Source organism: Primulina tabacum, chromosome 13 (assembly GCF_025594145.1).
Source record: "Primulina tabacum isolate GXHZ01 chromosome 13, ASM2559414v2, whole genome shotgun sequence".
Classification (NCBI taxonomy): Eukaryota; Viridiplantae; Streptophyta; class Magnoliopsida; order Lamiales; family Gesneriaceae; genus Primulina; species Primulina tabacum.
This window is the reverse complement of record NC_134562.1, coordinates 5,419,713-5,427,066: the sequence shown is the minus strand read 5'-3', so window position 1 is coordinate 5,427,066 and position 7,354 is coordinate 5,419,713. Positions and strand designations below refer to the sequence as shown.

At 33.6% G+C, this 7,354-nt stretch overlaps 1 non-coding gene across 1 annotated transcript; it reads right to left on the bottom strand.

Annotated features, from left to right (window-relative positions):
- Positions 1 to 6,648: 6,648 nt before the first annotated feature.
- Positions 6,649 to 6,759, bottom strand: LOC142523520 (small nucleolar RNA R71). The gene has a single exon (XR_012814709.1). It is a non-coding gene; the product is annotated as a small nucleolar RNA R71 (small nucleolar RNA).
- Between the last annotated feature and the right edge of the window lie 595 nt (positions 6,760 to 7,354).

Below are 7,354 nucleotides of genomic sequence, written 5' to 3'. Positions count from 1 at the left end.
GAAATCTTTGAACTCTCAATCAAACACATATATTCTCACTTATATTGCTTGTGTTCTTCATTATTCAACCTGTTGACTTCATCATCGGAGTGGCTACGCCGGACACTCCTCCGACGCTCATTCACGAGTTCCTTTCTTGTTTGCAGGTATTATCGAGGCCATTACCTTCAATCAATTTCCTAAACACTTAATCACTTTCATTATCCAGTAAATTGCTCACTTATATCATACCCGATTCACATGGATATCATCATACATACTAATTACTTTGCCACCAGTCAAGACTTCTGAACTCGACCAGGAAACTTGTACCAATCATTTCATATTTAAATTAAAAGGATTATTCACCACATTACATGATAAAAGGAAACCTTGCCCCATCCCACTTCTCGTCATTTCCTAGTTTTTGCTTTCCATTATTCCTCAACGAGTTTGAGACCAGATCATTAGGATTACACTGCCCACATGTTTAAATAACCATTCAGCATGCATCACCAGATCATTAGGATAACACTGCCCAAAGTTTTAAATAAGCATTCAGCATCTGATGCACTTGCTGAAAAATAGTTAGTGCTTTTGCCATAAGAGCTAAGATAGCTTAAAAACTAAACATTTTTTACGAATCAAAACAAAATATAATTACTATTATGCAATATAATGTTGAAAATGAAACAATTGCATTTGGGTCATAAAATCAAGAAAATCATCTTCCTTCCTACCCTCTCCCAAACAAATATTATTTTCAAAACTATTCTAGACACAAAGTTTACAGGATAGCACTTCACTAAAATGCCAACATATATTTGAAATTTGAACGAAGTGGACAAGAGTTTGTTCGAGGTAATGATAATAAGACCTAATAAGACCTTCTCCGAGAAAAAAACGTAGGCCTTTATCTAGGTAATCAGCTTCATATGTCTCCCCTAACCAGTGGCGGAGCCAGGATTTGAAATCTACCCGGGCTAAATATTTTTAACAAAAACAAAATAATCCATTACAATTAAAATCATAACTATGATACCTATGTTGGATAAATGAAAAATGAAGAGTTGTTGAATAAAAAAGGGAGTGAGAGTTATCCCACATGGAGAAAATAGCCAAATGAAGTCTTCATTATAAACTCCAAGTTTGAATAGGGGTTTGGGCCACAAGAGGTACCAGAAGTTTTTAGAAGGGGGAAGACGCTAATAAGCTGTGTCTTGGTGAAACACACGCGCGCGCTCGGCTCGGCCCGGCCCGGTTCGATGCGGTGCGGTCTTTGACAAGCATTATTCTTTTTGGAACAAGTTTATTTGAAGAATAAATTTTGTTAGCTAAATGATGCATTCGGAACAGAGACAGTCGTGCGGGTGCGCCACATCCCGCGCGGATGCCCGCATACTGGATTCGAAACAGAATAAGGCACGCGGCCGTGCGCGCAGCGCGCAAAGACAGTACCTTGCGCGCGCTGCGCTGTTTCAGAAAAACATGCGCGTCCCTTGGTTTCAAAGCATATGTTCTTGGCTTCTTTTGCATCAAACAATGTGTTCTTTGGCTAGAATTGTGGCTCTTCAATGCATCCGATCTGGAAAGACATGTCCTTTCAACACATCCAATGATCACTTATAAATAGTCCTCACATACATCACAATAAAGGTTCGAAAATTACATGTCATATTGCTGCATTCATTGCTTCTTCTAATACTTGAAAGCTCCTGCATATTCTGTTCGCTGTTTCGAGACTTGTAGTGCTGCAATTCTCGAAGTGAAGTCGTTATTGTAACGTACCGTACTTTTACTACTCAAAATTTGCGGAAAATTAAAAATTTTCTTACATAAACGTGAACATTCAAATTCGATAAAAGAAATAAACTGTACGTCTCACAAGTTGTTGCAACAAAAGATTTGAAAGTTAAAGTTTGACAAAAGTAATAAATGTTTTCATGAAACTTAAAACATGGCGGTCCTCGGGTTAGCCTCCCGCTCAGTCCAAGCCTGCTCCTTGGTCCCCACCTCCAGCCTCCTCATAAACATCTTCACCTGCATCGATCACGTCTAGTGAGTCTAAAGACTCAACACGTATAAACTGAAAGTAACAAGTACTACATAATAAAATCACATGCAACTTTAAAATAGGACATACATACTTAAAACTTGAACTTGCATAACAAAACCTGAACATACGTACATACATACTTAGACGTGCCATCAACAAAAACTTTTCTTAAACATGCTTGCATACTTGAGCATACTTGAACATACATAACTTCATCATTTTGCGTAGAGGCATGTTTCAAAGCAAGTGACCCATAACATAATCGCCTGATCAGACTAAACCACAGTACTGGGCTGACATGAAAGATTCACTGCCACATACATGAGATCCCCGTTCATAATTTAACGGGGTGGGTTGGTCCCCGTTCATGATTTAACGCTTTCCAACCCCATACATAAATTGGTCACAAGACATTTAGCATACCTCAAAAACTTGAAAATATTTTCTTTGCACGTCGAACATACTTACTTGGCGTTGAGAGGTTCGTTGGATTTCACATGGGGCCGCTGCTGCACCTACTAACATGAATTTACATTCTTAACTTGCATAACGTAGACGTAGGTATTCGTGCTCACCCCGAATTCAATAAATAACTTAATGACATTCTAAAATACTCGTGACTTAACCTCATTTAAATCGTCGTACTAAACCCAGACATGAAACTCCAAAGCAAACAATCAATTTTTCCCAAAGTCATGAAGTACACGGATCCTGTGCCTGGGTCCGTGTAGGTGTGCAAAAGAGATACCAAAAAGAAAGAAGGGCACGGACCCCGTGCCAGGGTCCGTGTATGATTGCAAAATTGACACCGAGAGAGAAACAAAGGCACGGACCTCGTGCCCTAGTCCGTGTGGGGGTCCGTGTCGGCTCGCAAGGATGACACCAAGAAGAAAACGAAGGCACGGACCCCGTGTAAGGGTCCGTGTACGGGTTCGTGTACCCTCGCTGGACGAAAACTCACGAACTTTTGTACATGCAATGCTTATCATCCTAGACTCGATTGTACGGACAATGAACCGACACCCCGAGACCCATCCTAGCATGCCATAACATCGAACCAAATTCGTACAAACACCCAAAGCAACGGCGTCCACCCTACGACACATACAATTCAAAAACATGGCAATTGACACCAAATCGTTTCCTACGACTTCTAATGTACTCGAGTGCCTATCGACACTAACCGACATATCAAATAACAACCCAATATCATACTAAGCATACCTATACGTAGCAACGATCACCCGTCGATCCCCAACGAAGCCTGCAACAATAAAATCTCAAGAACACATCAATACATAATTTTTCTAAGAAATGTAGTTTGAGAAGTCCCACGAAAAACATCATAACTCACTCGATTTTTATTTAAATATTTCGAATTTACTGTAAAATCGAAGGTATCGAAAAATTCTACAATTTTTGTGTTGAAATTTTTCTCAGACCGAAAAATCGCAGTATTTAAAAAAACAGTAAAAACAAGTTTTCAGATCCAGAAATTATTTCAAAACTGATCCAAACTATTTTCCGCTCAAACAACGAACGTCATACATGAATTTTTACGCATAAAAATAACACAACACATAATATGACGAGATCGATGCAGAAATAACAGAATATACGTGCCTTTGATGATTAAAAATACCGATACGACGACATCGACGCGGGAAAAGATGCGAGGTTGATCCGTGACGCTTGTGGGACGGTTTTCTTGCAATAAAATTCACCGAAAACTTGTTGAAAAATCAGATGGAAGAGGCGGCGGCTGTTCTTGCTAGGAACCCTAGGTTTTCTCTTCTCAAAATAATAAAAATCTGAATGGTGATAGTGTGTGTGTGTGTGTTTTGCCGATTTTTAGTGTGTGTAAAAGTGTGTGTGTGCATGTGATTGTGTGTGTAGATTTAATTAGGAGTATTTAGTGCTAACATAACTAATACAAATGCTAATTAAAAAGGCTAACCCACACTAATTTTAAACACACTCTTTAATTAAAATAAAACACAAAAATGCTAATTTTAAAAGTTTTAGACTCTTAAATCACTAAATACATACATTAGGCTTTAGTTCTAAAACTTGATGACTTATTTTAAATGCCCAATCCTCAACTTAAAAATAAATAGCACATTTTAAAATTACCAAAAATCGTCCCCGGTCTCTTCTCCTCGATCCCGCATCGAATAATCGCCTGAAACATGAAACTCAAAAGAATATTTTTAAAGTGCATCACAAAAACGTAAATAATTTAAGATAATGACTTTAAATAAATCATGCACCACTGAGACTCATTTTAAACTTAAATAAAATATTTAACAATTAAATAAATGCATGGGTGATGAAACTTAAAATTAATAATTTATTATATGTTAAAACCTGTATTTTAAAATTTAAGTTTCATTAAAATTATAAAATTACGTTATTTTAGTATTGTTTGTTTATATTTAATTGTCTTACTAAATATGTTTTATTTTCAGGTTTTCTACGTGTTGGTAAAATAATGATAACTCAAGCTAAAAAATTCAAATGGAGGTGACTCAAACATGTTTGGAATCCCTGAGAAATTATCTACAACTTTGCAGAAGACATGATTGCCTAAAAAGTTCATTAAGATGATCAAATTGTGCAAATATCAAAAGGAGGACAAATTTACTTTTACTATGACCAGCATATAGTAAAAAAATCATAAATATTTTAATATTTAACCAAATGAGGTGAACCAAGTGGTCAAATTCATCTACAGACAATTCCCCACATGTTTGCCGTTTTGAGCAGAGTCAAATTCGTTGATTAAAGTTGTGGAACAAAGCATTGAAAGAAGGGACATAGAATTGAACTTGGAGGAGACAAAGAATACTATTGCAACTACATGGCATTAATAAAAATTTTGACCATTTCGCTCATTTGGCCTATAAATAGAGGCCTTGTGCTAGCTTGAGAATCACTATATCTCATTGTAAAATATAGTGTGAGTGTGTATCAAAGTTCTAAGTTCCAATATATTTTTTTCATGTTCTCAACTATGAGTGATATTTTAGTGTTGATCAAAAGTAAGCTTATGGCAAGCTAAATCTATTATGTCAAGGTGAAGAGGATGATGCATTCTTGGTGAAGTAAGATTGTTTATATTTTGTATATTCTTTCTTAATTTCTTTTCATTTAGCTAACTTATTTTTATTGTAGGTATAAAAATGAATTATTTGTTGTTATCAATTTACATCAAATGCTTGATACCATTAAAGTGGTTATCTTGATTTGTTGTTTAATTTTGATATAATAAATATTTCATCACTTATTATTATATATATATATATATAGATATATATATATATTTATATAATAATATCATAATATTTCATTTAGACGATAGCGTGGCTCTGCCGGTTGTTCTAAATGAAATATTATGATTTAATACTAACATCTAACAATCTAACATTTATTTTATCGCAACTAACTTTTATTTTTTCGCATCTAACTTTTTCTTTCTTGCAACTAACTTTTACTTTTCCGCAACTAACATTTACTTTATCGCAACTAACTTTTACTTTACCGTAACTAACTTATTAAATCAATATATTTCATTTAGGCAATAGCGTGGCTCTGCCGGTTGTTCTAAATGAAATATAATGATTTAATTTAACATTTATTTTATGCAATTATTTATTTATATAGTTATAATTATAATCATTGGTACCATATATAAAATATCGGTTAATTCGGTATCTTCTATAGTGGGAACTATATTATATTATGTGTGTGTTTAATTTTCTTGGAAACATTATTTATGGTGGTTTCTTTTGTTTTACTTTTAGTTAAACAATATTACATAAACCAAGAATAAATCCTCAAGCCTTGACAAAATTTATAATTTGTAAACTTCATTCTTGCATTTGGTAATCTATAAATTAATAAATTTAAACTCAAAATAACCTCTCTGAGGATCGATCTCGTACTTACGAAATATATTACTTGCAGACAACCTACACTTGGGTGAATTATTATTTAAGTAGTAGCAAGTTTTTGGCGCCGTTCCTGGGGAGGTATAAATTAAGTTTATATTTGTTAATTATGTTTTATTTATAAGTATTGTGTTGTTTTTTTTTTGTATGAGTATTTGGAGTCGAAAAAAAAGTTGTAGTCTTAATCGAGTATATGAAAATAATTTAAACATGGATGATAATTCAAATAATCAAGATAATGATAATAATAATAATAATAATAATAATAATAATAATAATAATAATAATAATAATCAAGAACATGATCAATTAAGAACACTTAGACACCATATGAACCCTATTAGAACTAGTGCCCCATCTTGTTTAGTTTTTCCTTCTGATGCATCTAATTTCAACTTCAAACCTCAAATTATTCAACTTTTACCAAATTTTCATGGCTTAGATTCTGAAAATCCATATTTGCATCTAAGAGAATTTGAGGAAGTTTGTAACATTTATAATGATCAAAATTGTAGCATGGATATAGTTCGATTAAAGCTTTTCCCTTTTTCTTTAAAAGATAAAGCTAAAACATGGCTACAAAATTTAAGATCAAGTTCAATAAGATCATAGGAAGAAATGCAACAACAATTTCTCAAAAAAGTTTTTCCCTTCCCATAGAACAAACTCTTTTAAAAGACAAATTACAACTTTTTCTCAAAAACAAGGAGAAACGTTTTATCAATGTTGGGATAGATATAAAGAATTACTTAATACATGCCCACATCATGGTTTTGAAACATGGAGAATAGTTTCTCACTTTTATGAAGGTCTAATACCTAAAGATAGGCAAATGATAGAATTCATGTGTAATGGAACTTTTGAAGATAAAAACCCAAATGAAGCTTTGGAATATTTGGATTCATTAGCAGAAAATGCTCAAAATTGGGATAATATAGGCACAATAGAACCACCAACAACTAAAAACAATAATTCAACAAATGGGGGTGGTATCTATAATCTTAAAGATGATATAGATATTCAAGCTAAACTTGCATCTTTAGCAAGAAAAATTGAGTCATTAGAAATGAAAAAGAGTGGTCAATTAAAAAGTATTCAAGAAATTGTTTGTCATATATGTGATACACATGATCATGCTACAAAATATTGTCCAACATTACCTTCATTTAAAGAATGTTTCCATGAACAAGCAAATTATGTTAACAATTATAAAAAACCAATACTAGATTCTTTTCCACCATCATATAATCCTGGATGGAAAAATCATCCTAATTTTAGTTGGAGGAATGAAAATAATGCAAAACCGTCACAACAATATTTTCAAAATAACCAAAATCATCAAGGTTATATTCCTTATGTTACACCTCCA